The following is an 11996-nucleotide window of genomic DNA, read 5'->3' as shown; positions in this document are numbered from 1 at the left end:
CATCTAGACCCAGATGCTACGTTTAGAAAAACACTCTGCACAGCCAAGGATGGTGTGTTTGTGCGAGTGTGTGTGTCTGTGTGTGTGTGTGTGTGTGTGTTTGTGTGTTTGTGTGTGTGTGTGTGTGTGTGTTTGTGCGAGTGTGTGTGTGTGTGTGTGTGTGTGTGTGTGTGTGTGTGTGTGTGTGTGTGTGTGTTGTGCGAGTGTGTGTGTGTGTGTGTCTGTGTGTGTGTGTGTGTGTGTGTGTGTGTGTGTGTGTGTGTGTGTGTGTGTGTGTTGTGTGTGTGTGTGTGTGTGTGTGTGCATGCGTGCGAAACAAAGACAGAGTAAGATCTATATTATGATAATTCCTTCCCTTCTCTCTATTAGTTGAATTTTCTACGGCGACTTCTTCCAACTCTGTCTCTGGATGGGAGTGACTCCTCCTTTGGCGTGATAGCATGTATTGGTGCTGTTTGTTCCAATGTGTTTTTGCGTCAGTGTGTGTTGATTTACATATTGTTGTCTGTGAGGGATTTTCTGCTACTGTGTGTTTATATGCGTTTGTAGAACTGCTATGGATATAGAATCAATCAATCAATCAAATTTTATTTATATAGCCCTTCGTACATCAGCTGATATCTCAAAGTGCTGTACAGAAACCCAGCCTAAAACCCCAAACAGCAAGCAATGCAGGTGTAGAAGCACGGTGGCTAGGAAAAACTCCCTAGAAAGGCCAAAACCTAGGAAGAAACCTAGAGAGGAACCAGGCTATGTGGGGTGGCCAGTCCTCTTCTGGCTGTGCCGGGTGGAGATTATAACAGAACATGGCCAAGATGTTCAAATGTTCATAAATGACCAGCATGGTCGAATAATAACAAGGCAGAACAGTTGAAACTGGAGCAGCAGCACAGTCAGGTGGACTGGGGAACAGCAAGGAGTCATCATGTCAGGTCGTCCTGGGGCACGGTCCTTGGGCTCAGGTCCTCCGAGAGAGAGAAAGAAAGAGAGAATTAGAGAGAGCATATGTGGGGTGGCCAGTCCTCTTCTGGCTGTGCCGGGTGGAGATTATAACAGAACATGGCCAAGATGTTCAAATGTTCATAAATGACCAGCATGGTCAAATAATAGTAAGGCAGAACAGTTGAAACTGGAGCAGCAGCATGGCCAGGTGGACTGGGGACAGCAAGGAGTCATCATGTCAGGTAGTCCTGGGGCATGGTCCTAGGGCTCAGGTCAGTTGAAACTGGAGCAGCAGCATGGCCAGGTGGACTGGGGACAGCAAGGAGCCATCATGTCAGGTAGTCCTGGGGAAAGAAGGAGAGAATTAGAGAACGCACACTTAGATTCACACAGGACACCGAATAGGACAGGAGAATTACTCCAGATATAACAAACTGACCCTAGCCCCCCGACACAAACTACTGCAGCATAAATACTGGAGGCTGAGACAGGAGGGGTCAGGAGACACTGTGGCCCCATCCGAGGACACCCCCGGACAGGGCCAAACAGGAAGGATATAACCCCACCCACTTTGCCAAAGCACAGCCCCCACATCACTAGAGGGATATCTTCAACCACCAACTTACCATCATGAGACAAGGCTGAGTATAGCCCACAAAGATCTCCGTCACGGCACAACCCAAGGGGGGGGCGCCAACCCAGACAGGATGACCACAACAGTGAATCAACCCACTCAGGTGACGCACCCCCTGCAGGGACGCCATGAGAGAGCCCCAGTAAGCCAGTGACTCAGCCCCTGTAATAGGGTTAGAGGCAGAGAATCCTAGTGGAAAGAGGGGAACTGGCCAGGCAGAGACAGCAAGGGTGTTTCGTTGCTCCAGAGCCTTTCCGTTCACCTTCCCACTCCTGGGCCAGACTACACTCAATCATATGACCCACTGAAGAGATGAGTCTTCAGTAAAGACTTAAAGGTTGAGACCGAGTTTGCGTCTCTGACATGGGTAGGCAGACCGTTCCATAAAAATTGAGCTCTATAGGAGAAAGCCCTGCCTCCAGCTGTTTGCTTAGAAATTGTAGGGACAATTAGGAGGCCTGCGTCTTGTGACCGTAGCGTACGTGTAGGTATGTACGGCAGGACCAAATCAGAGAGATAGGTAGGAGCAAGCCCATGTAATGCTTTGTAGGTTAGCAGTAACACCTTGAAATCAGCCCTTGCTTTGACAGGAAGCCAGTGTAGAGAGGCTAGCACTGGAGTAATATGATCAAATTTTTTGGTTCTAGTCAGGATTCTAGCAGCCGTATTTAGCACTAACTGAAGTTTATTTGGTGCTTTATCCGGGTAGCCGGAAAGTAGAGCATTGCAGTAGTCTAACCTAGAAGTGACAAAAGCATGGATTAATTATTCTGCATCATTTTTGGACAGAAAGTTTCTGATTTTTGCAATATTACGTAGATGGAAAAAAGCTGTCCTTGTAACACTCTTGATATGTTCATCAAAAGAGAGATCAGGGTCCAGAGTAACGCCGAGGTCCTTCACAGTTTTATTTGAGACGACTGTACAACCATTAAGATTAATTGTCAGATTCAACAGAAGATCTCTTTGTTTCTTGGGACCTAGAACAAGCATCTCTGTTTTGTCCGAGTTTAATAGTAGAAAGTTTGCAGCCATCCACTTCCTTATGTCGGAAACACATGCTTCTAGCGAGGGCAATTTTGGGGCTTCACCATGTTTCATTGAAATGTACAGCTGTGTGTCATACGCATAGCAGTGGAAGTTAACATTATGTTTTCGAATAACATCCCCAAGAGGTAAAATGTATAGTGAAAACAATAGTGGTCCTAAAACAGAACCTTGAGGAACACCGACATTTACAGTTGATTTGTCAGAGGACAAACCATTCACAGAGACAAACTGATATCTTTCCGACAGATAAGATCTAAACCAGGCCAGAACATGTCCGTGTAGACCAATTTGGGTTTCCAATCTCTCCAAAAGAATGTGGTGATCAATGGTATCAAAAGCAGCACTAAGGTATAGGAGCACGAGGACAGATGCAGAGCCTCGGTCCGATGCCATTAAAATGTCATTTACCACCTTCACAAGTGCCGTCTCAGTGCTATGATGGGGTCTAAAACCAGACTGAAGCATTTCATATACATTGTTTGTCTTCAGGAAGGCAGTGAGTTGCTGCGCAACAGCCTTTTCTAAAATGTTTGAGAGGAATGGAAGATTCGATATAGGCCGATAGTTTTTTATATTTTCTGGGTCAAGGTTTGGCTTTTTCAAGAGAGGCTTTATTACTGCCACTTTTAGTGAGTTTGGTACACATCCAGTGGATAGAGAGCCGTTTATTATGTTCAACATAGGAGGGCCAAGCACAGGAAGCAGCTCTTTCAGTAGTTTAGTTGGAATAGGGTCCAGTATGCAGCTTGAAGGTTTTAGAGGCCATGATTATTTTCATCATTGTGTCAAGAGATATAGTACTAAAACACTTGAGCGTCTCTCTTGATCCTAGGTCCTGGCAGAGTTGTGCAGACTCAGGACAACTGAGGTTTGGAGGAATACGCAGGTTTAAAGAGGAGTCCGTAATTTGCTTTCTAATAATCATAATCTTTTCCTCAAAGAAGTTCATGAATTTATCACTGCTAAAGTGAAAGTCATCCTCTCTTAGGGAATGCTGCTTTTTAGTTAGCTTTGCGACAGTATCAAATAGGAATTTCGGATTGTTCTTATTTTCCTCAATTAAGTTAGAAAAATAGGATGATCGAGCAGCAGTAAGGGCTCTTCGGTACTGCACGGTACCGTCTTTCCAAGCTAGTCGGAAGACTTCCAGTTTGGTGTGGCGCCATTTCCGTTCCAATTTTCTGGAAGCCTGCTAGAACCGAGTAACATCCATTGTAAAGCACCAGCAGACAATGGTTTTATAGGGGACAGTGTGCCAGAGCTTGGCTGGAGGACAGTGGTTTTATAGGGGACAGAGTGCCAGAGCTTGGCTGGAGGACAGTGGATTAATAGGGGACAGTGTGCCAGAGCTTGGCTGGAGGACAGTGGTTTTATAGGGGACAGTGTGCCAGAGCTTGGCTGGAAGACAGTGGTTTTATAGGGGACAGTGTGCCAGAGCTTGGCTGGAGGACAGTGGTTTTATAGGGGACAGTGTGCCAGAGCTTGGCTGGAGGACAGTGGTTTTATAGGGGACAGTGTGCCAGAGCTTGGCTGGAGTACAGTGGTTTTATAGCAGACAGTGTGCCAGAGCTTGGCTGGAAGACAGTGGTTTTATAGCAGACAGTGTGCCAGAGCTTGGCTGGAAGACAGTGGTTTTATAGGGGACAGAGTGCCAGAGCTTGGCTGGAGGACAGTGGATTTATAGGGGACAGTGTGCCAGAGCTTGGCTGGAGGACAGTGGTTTTATAGGGGACAGTGTGCCAGAGCTTGGCTGGAGGACAGTGGTTTTATAGGGGACAGTGTGCCAGAGCTTGGCTGGAGGACAGTGGTTTTATAGGGGACAGTGTGCCAGAGCTTGGCTGGAAGACAGTGGTTTTATAGGGGACAGTGTGCCAGAGCTTGGCTGGAAGACAGTGGTTTTATAGGGGACAGTGTGCCAGAGCTTGGCTGGAAGACAGTGGTTTTGACTTAAATGTAAATGTAATGTAAATGTTTTATAGCAGACAGTGTGCCAGAACTTGGCTTGAGGACAGTGGTTTTATAGCAGACAGTGTGCCAGAGCTTGGCTGGAGGGCAGTAGCTGAATCACTGTGCTCTCCAGGGATAGATATTATAAAACCAGCTGTGGAAAATTGGCTGCTTCTTACGACAGAGAATTATGGTTCATGTGTTCTGTTTTCCACTCTTCTTTCCTATCTTCTCTTACCTCCTCTCCTCCCCTCTCTTCTCTGATCTACTCTCCTGAAGTGCCTGTGCCTCTCTCTCTCTCTCTCTCTCTCTCTCTCTCTCTCTCTCTCTCCTTCCTCCTCCTTGTACCCCTATTTTTACAGTACTGTACCCTGCATCTCACAAACTTGTCATTTGTCTCTGTGATACTGTAATTATTGTTTTTTGTTGATATGAACCTGCAACCAGTCAAAATCTATTGAGCAGTCAGTACTGTTAATAAATGGAAAGCACAATGTTCAGGCCATACAATTTGTCCACTGTACAGTATACAGCCTACAATGCACTGTACTACAGTATCCATTCTCAGACTTTCTCCTTCCCACCTTCAACAACCTGTTTGCTCTCTGAACTGGCTTATATTGGTTGTGTCGCATCATTTGAAACAGGTTAAATCCATTTTGAGTGGTTGTGTTCAATCAATGACATGTGTTCTCTATTTGTATTTGATTGTTGCCACTTGTGTTTACCAGTATGGATGACATGTGCATTAGAGTACAGAATGTGTTTTGAGAATGAGAATGTGTTTAGAGTTTTGCTGAAAAGTCTAAGTGAGATCTGCAAATTGTGTTTTACCCCGTGAAATGGTTTACGGTATTGACAACAGACTGCATAATTAGCTAAATGAATCAAGGCAACTGAGAACTTTGTTCAGTCAATGGGTTTGAGTGTTTTAGCAATTGAGAAAAACAGTAAGCAAGTTCTGTCCCATAATCCCTTTTCCTCCCAAATTCACTTCCACCTGCAAAAGAGAGGAAGGGGAGATAGGTTGCATTCCAGTTGAATATTATATTAGACTAGATTAGTAATTAGATGAGACTTTTAATCAGCTCCAGAGTGATCGTGCTATTGTAAAGTCGGGTGCTATTTATTAGTGGAAAACAAAAATAAGGAAAACGGAAAACAAAAATAAGCGTTGCATTTCATTTTGTGCCTGATGAACAGGAACCAGGACTGGTGCTCCAGAGGATTTGGCCTGCGCTCCTCGTGTTCCCGTCGATTACATGTCACGTTCTGACCTTTATTTTCTGTGTTTTTGTATTTAGTTAGTATGGTCAGGGCGTGAGTTGGGTGGGCAGTCTATGTTTGTTTGTCTAGGTTTTGGGAATTTCTATGTTTCGGCCTAGTATGGTTCTCAATCAGAGGCAGGTGTCATTAGTTGTCTCTGATTGAGAATCATACATAGGTGGCCTGGGTTTCACTGTGTGTGATTGTTTCCTGTCTCTGTGTGTGCACCAGATAGGACTGTAATTTGAGTTTTCACATTTCTTGTTTTGTTAGTTTGTTCATGTGTACCTTAAAGCATTAAAAAGTACCATGGAAAATTACCACGCCGCGTATTGGTCCTCTGATCCGTTTCGCCTCTCCTCTTCGGAAGAAGAGGAGGAAACTCGTTACAGAATCACCCACCACAATCGGACCAAGCGGCGTGGTAAAGGACAGCGACGACAGCAGCAGCAGCAGCAACAACAGAGGCCACCATCACAGGACTCCTGGACATGGGAGCAGATACTGAACGGAGAGGGACCCTGGGCACGGGCTGGGGGAGCCCCAAAGCAGAGCTGGAGGCAGCGAGCTGAGCGGCGGCAAGATGAGGAGCCAGCACGGCAGTGCGCAGCCCCACATTTTTTTTGGGGGGCACACGAGGTGTGGTACTAAGCCAGGTAGCAGACCTGAGCTCACTCCTCGTGCTTATGATAAGTACCCGCATTACTGGTCAGGCACCGTGTTATGCGGTTGAGCGCACGGTGTCGCCAGTGCGTGTAGCCCGGTGCGCTATAGGGCAGCCCCGAGAGTGCCATGCGAGTGTGGGCATTGAGCCAGGGCGTATGGTGCCTGCTCAGCGGGTCTGGTCGCCACGCAGTCTTGGTCCAGGTTATCCTTGCGTGCTGTGTCTCCGGGGCGCTGGGAGGGTGCAACCGGGCAACTGTGGGAGTGGAGCCTAGGGGAGAGGTGCGTGTGAGATCTCCCGTGAAGCCCGGTTCAACCTGTGCCTGCACTCTGGAGGGTCCGGGCAGTTGTCCAGCCTGGGAAGTGGTGCCAAGGTTACCAGAGCTCCAGTGCTCCCCACAGCCCGGTCTTTCAGGCTCCTCCTAACACCAAGCCTCCTGAAAGTCTCCCCAGCCTGGTAGTTCCTGTGGCAGCCCCACGCACCAGGCTGTCTCTCAGTCTCCTCCCTGCAGGTGCTCCCGCCTGTCCGGCACTGCTGCCGGAGCGTCCCGCCTGTTCTGCGCCGTTGCCGGAGCGTCCCGCCTGTCCGGCGCCGCTGCCGGAGCCTCCCGCCTGTCCGGCGCCGCTGCCTCCAGCAGCTCCACGCACCAGGCTGTCTCTCTGTCTCCTCTCTGCAGGTGCTCCCGCCTGTCCGGCACTGCTGCCGGAAGGACAAGCCTCCCGCCTGTCCGGACGGAGCCTCCCGCCTGTCCGGGCGCCGCTGCCGGAGCCTCCCGCCTGTCCGGGCGCCGCTGCCGGAGCCTCCCGCCTGTCCGGCGCCGCTGCCGGAGCCTCCCGCCTGTCCGGCGCCGCTGCTGGAGCGTCCCGCCTGTCCGGCGCCGCTGCCTCCTGAGCTCCACGCACCAGGCTGTCTCTCTGTCTCCTCTCTGCAGGTGCTCCCGCCTGTCCCAGCGTCCCGCCTGTTCAGCCTTCCGGCGCCGCTGAGAGCCTCCCGCCTGTCCGGCGAGAGCCTGTCCGGCGCCGCTGCCGGGCCTCCCGCCTGTCCGGCGCCGCTGCCGGAGCGTCCCGCCTGTCCGGCGTCGCTGCCGGAGCCCCTCAGCCCAGAGGCGCCAGAGCCCCTCAGCCCAGAGGCGCCAGAGCCCCTCAGCCCAGGCGCCAGAGCCCCTCAGCCCAGAGGCGCCAGAGCCCCTGCCCCTCTGTCCAGAGCTTCTGAGAGCTGCCCCTCTGTCCAGTGGGGTCATTGAGAGGGGTTGCCATGGTGAGAAAGCCACGGAGGCGGAAAATGAGGCGGACTAAAACAATGGTGAAGTGGGGTCCGCGTCCCGCGCCAGAACCGCCACCGCGGACAGACGCCCACCCAGACCCTAAGGTTTTTGGAGTCCGCACCCCTCACGTTCTGACCTTTATTTTCTGTGTTTTTGTATTTAGTTAGTATGGTCAGGGCGTGAGTTGGGTGGGCAGTCTATGTTTGTTTGTCTAGGTTTTGATTTCTATGTTTCGGCCTAGTATGGTTCTCAATCAGAGGCAGGTGTCATTAGTTGTCTCTGATTGAGAAATGGTGGCCTGGGTTTCACTGTGTGTTTGTGGGTGATTGTTTCCTGTCTCTGTGTGCACCAGATAGGACTGTAATTTGAGTTTTCACATTTCTTGTTTTGTTAGTTTGTTCATGTGTACCTTAAAGCATTAAAAAGTACCATGGAAAATTACCACGATGCGTATTGGTCCTCTGATCCGTTTCGCCTCTCCTCTTCGGAAGAAGAGGAGGAAACATTACAGGACTGGACATACCGTGTTTGGGAGAAATCGGCAGATTAATTTGTTTTTGTAATCAGACCCGATTACTGGATCTGATGCAGAGAGACATACACACACTCCCTCTCCACACACTTGTTTGTGTTGTAAATCCATCAGTTGATGAATCAAATACAGTACCTATCTAATCAAGCTGACGTCTCATATTCATGAGGCCGCGGGGGACTGCAGCCGATGTGTACAAGGACAAGACACTTTAACCCACTCTTTTACTGGATAAAACCCATCCTCCCATTCATTCTGAGAGAGAGAGAGAGAGAGAGAGAGAGAGAGAGAGATGCATAATGGACACCCCTCCCTCTGTACCAGACATGGACACCCTCTCCAACAGAGGATCCAGGTGTACCAGATGCATATTGGACACCCCTCTCCAACAGTAGGATCCAGGTGTACCAGATGCATATTGGACACCCCTCTCCAACAGTAGGATCCAGGTGTACCAGATGCATATTGGACACCCCTCTCCAACAGTAGGATCCAGGTGTACCAGATGCATAATGGACACCCCTCTCCAACAGTAGGATCCAGGTGTACCAGATGGATGTCGGTGGCTATAGCTCCATGTATTATCCTCCATTGGAGGTCAGCTGTCCTCTTATCAATAGGCAGTTTGTGAAAAGAGGCTCTCCAAAGAGCCACATCCCTGGTGGCGTGCCGGCCTCACGGGACTTGACAAAGACTCTCCAAGCCTGCATAACAGACTCATAAAATGGAGTCAGGCCAGTCAAATCACCCCCTTCCAGCTTTAAGAGGAAAAGGTGCTTGTCTAAGCGCAAACAACCCGCTCTCCTCATCAATGTGTAGGCTGTGTCGACCCAGCTAGAACCGTCACAGTACAACAGTCTCTGGGCTGCTTGAAGCATTTACAGAAAGCCATGATCCTGGAAGAAATGTCAACCAGGCCTTGCCCACCCTCATGCAGTGGCAGGTACAGGCTGCAGCTTTAATTCAGTGTTGTCCAGACCAAAATAAATTGACAAAGGTCCTCTGAAGTTCTTGTATCAGATGCCCCGGGTGGCTGTAAAATCATTAGTCTGTGTCACAGGGTAGAGGAAGCAAGATTATTAGCTACCAGCACCCTTCCCTATAAGACAGCTGGGGTAGCACCCATTTCCACCTTGACAATCTGGCACACACTTTTTCCACTACACCCTCCCAAAACATGACATCATGTAACAACTTAACATTAAAATACCAGTAGGGTGATGACCTTCGTGCACAAGTGAATATCAACAGTAACATTATGGTGATCAGAGAAACCCACAGGAATAATATCACACCTTCCAACCCGACTACAGTATTGATCAGATACATACCACCTGTCTAACCTTCCAACCCTACTACAGTATTGATCAGATACATAAAACCTGTCTAACCTTCCAACCCTACTACAGTGATCAGATATATACAACCTCAGATCTAAAACCTGTCTAACCTTCCAACCCTACTACAGTAGTGATCAGATATATACAACCTGTCTAACCTTAACCTGATCTAACCTGTCTAACCTTCCAACCCTACTACAGTAGTGATCAGATACATACCACCTGTCTAATCTGTCTAACCTTCCAACCCTACCAGTAGTGATCTACTACCACCTGTCTAACCTTAGATCAGATATATACCACCTGTCTAACCTCTAACCTTCCAACCCTACTACAGTAGTGATCAGATACATACCACCTGTCTAACCTTCCAACCCTACTACAGTAGTGATCAGATACATACAACCTGTCTAACCTTCCAACCCTACTACAGTAGTGGTCAGATACATACCACCTGTCTAACCTTCCAACCCTACTACAGTAGTGATCAGATACATACCACCTGTCTAACCTTCCAACCCTACTACAGTAGTGATCAGATACATACACCTGTCTCTAACCTGTCTAACCTTCCAACCCTACTACAGTAGTGGTCAGATACATACCACCTGTCTAACCTTCCAACCCTACTACAGTAGTGATCAGATACATACCACCTGTCTAACCTTCCAACCCTACTACAGTAGTGATCAGATACATACCACCTGTCTAACCTTCCACCCTACTACAGTAGTGGTCAGATACATACCACCTGTCTAACCTTCCAACCCTACTACAGTAGTGATCAGATACATACACCCTGTCTAACCTTCCAACCCTACTACAGTAGTGGTCAGATACATACCACCTGTCTAACCTTCCAACCCTACTACAGTAGTGGTCAGATACATACCACCTGTCTAACCTTCCAACCCTACTACAGTAGTGAAAGCTCAAACTCAGTTAATAGACCAGACAGGCAGATACATACAACCTGACTGCATTTACATTTACATTTAAGTCATTTACCCTACTACAGTAGTGATCAGATACATACCACCTGTCTAACCTTACCCCTCCAGAGATCAGATACATACCACCTGTCCAACCCTAAATTGGTGCACCTTCTAACCTTGCTATGAGACCTTTTGACCAGTGGAACTTTGTCACAGTTAATAGACCAGACAGGCAAAAGTGACTGACCGCAGATGAGGTCAACAGTAAAATCTACTGTACAGTTCCAGTCCCCCTAAAACCATACACCCCTCTTGGTCACCTGTCTTGGTCACACTGTCTTCAAGGTTGCCTTTATTTGATCAAATAGAGCAATACGCTCTGTACCCTCCCAATAGAGATATCCATATCCTTCTCCTGATCCTCAGCTGAGGCCACAGACTACTGACTCCCCTCTACCACATCCCTTTCAACACTCCCCACTTGCACCCCATCACTCGTACCAGGCATCTCCTCCACTCCAGTTTTCCACCTGAACCCCTCCTGTACCCCAGCAAGCAGTCTGAAATGGTCAGATACATCCTTACCTTCTACAACAATATGACCAACATCCCCACTCTCACACGGATCAAAACACAGTTGGGACTACGAGGACCACCCGCCTTCTCCATTTTGCCTATGACCAACATCCCCACACTCAAAACACAGTTGACTACCCGTGCTAGCATAAGCCATACACAATCTGTTGTTATACTTGAAACAATAACTCCAAAGTCTGCTCCGGTGAGTCCAAAAACATCAACACTTGTCGCCGAAACAACATAACCTGTTGCAACCCAACGGGACAACCTTAATTGAACTTGCGAACTTCCCAAACCGTAATAACTCGCGCTCCAATAGCTCATTTGGAATAAACGGTGGTACATTTGAAATCGTTACCCTTGTTGACGGAGAAAAAAGTGGCGTAACTTGAATAAACATTCCTTTAAGAAGTACACCATGCTCAACCATACGATCTACCAGACACTCTTCTTTAAGAAGTACACCATGCTCAACCATACGATCAACCAGACACTCTTCTTTAAGAAGTACACCATGCTCAACCATACGATCTACAAGACACTCTTCTTTAAGAAGTACACCATGCTCAACCATACGATCTACCAGACACTCTTCTTTAAGAAGTACACCATGCTCAACCATACGATCTACTAGACACTCTTCTTTAAGAAGTACACCATGCTCAACCATACGATCTACCAGACACTCTTCTTTAAGAAGTACACCATGCTCAACCATACGATCTACAAGACACTCTTCTTTAAGAAGTACACCATGCTCAACCATACGATCTACCAGACACTCTTCTTTAAGAAGTACACCATGCTCAACCATCTGATCTACCAGACACTCTTCTTTAAGAA

The sequence above is a fragment of the Oncorhynchus keta genome, chromosome 35, assembly GCF_023373465.1.
Source record: "Oncorhynchus keta strain PuntledgeMale-10-30-2019 chromosome 35, Oket_V2, whole genome shotgun sequence".
Lineage (NCBI taxonomy): Eukaryota > Metazoa > Chordata > Actinopteri > Salmoniformes > Salmonidae > Oncorhynchus > Oncorhynchus keta.
The sequence above is the reverse complement of the archived record's forward strand: the minus strand, read 5'-3'. Positions refer to the sequence as shown.